Raw genomic sequence first — 338 nt, 5'->3', positions numbered from 1 at the left:
TCCTCCTCCATTATCAGCTTCTTTGCCTATATTATTAAAGACATTTTTGTCTTTTTTCAATCACCATATTTTACCTCACCATTTCTCCCCTTTCCCCTTCCAAAGAAATATCACCAAAAAAATGAATATTTTTTTAAATTTAAAAGAAAAAAAGAAGAGAAAAAATTTAGCTATGGTATTTTTATCAGAACTTCTTAGTAGTTCGCTATTTCATTAAAGATCCATTTATCCATGCTTACTTCAGTAGCACATGTACTAAAATTGGAACAATACAGAGAAGATTAGCATGGCCCCTGCGCAAGGATGACATGCAAATTCGTGAAGCGTTCCATATTTTT

At 32.0% G+C, this 338-nt stretch overlaps 1 non-coding gene across 1 annotated transcript; it reads left to right on the top strand.

The window, feature by feature from the left end:
• Positions 1 to 231: 231 nt before the first annotated feature.
• On the top strand, positions 232 to 338 carry LOC144454732 (U6 spliceosomal RNA). Its single transcript, XR_013483234.1, has one exon. It is a non-coding gene; the product is annotated as a U6 spliceosomal RNA (small nuclear RNA).

The sequence above is a fragment of the Phascolarctos cinereus genome, unplaced genomic scaffold (genome assembly GCF_003287225.1).
Source record: "Phascolarctos cinereus isolate Bilbo 61053 unplaced genomic scaffold, phaCin_HiC Scaffold_726;HRSCAF=1367, whole genome shotgun sequence".
Taxonomy (NCBI): domain Eukaryota; kingdom Metazoa; phylum Chordata; class Mammalia; order Diprotodontia; family Phascolarctidae; genus Phascolarctos; species Phascolarctos cinereus.
The sequence above is the reverse complement of the archived record's forward strand: the minus strand, read 5'-3'. Positions and strand labels throughout refer to the sequence as shown.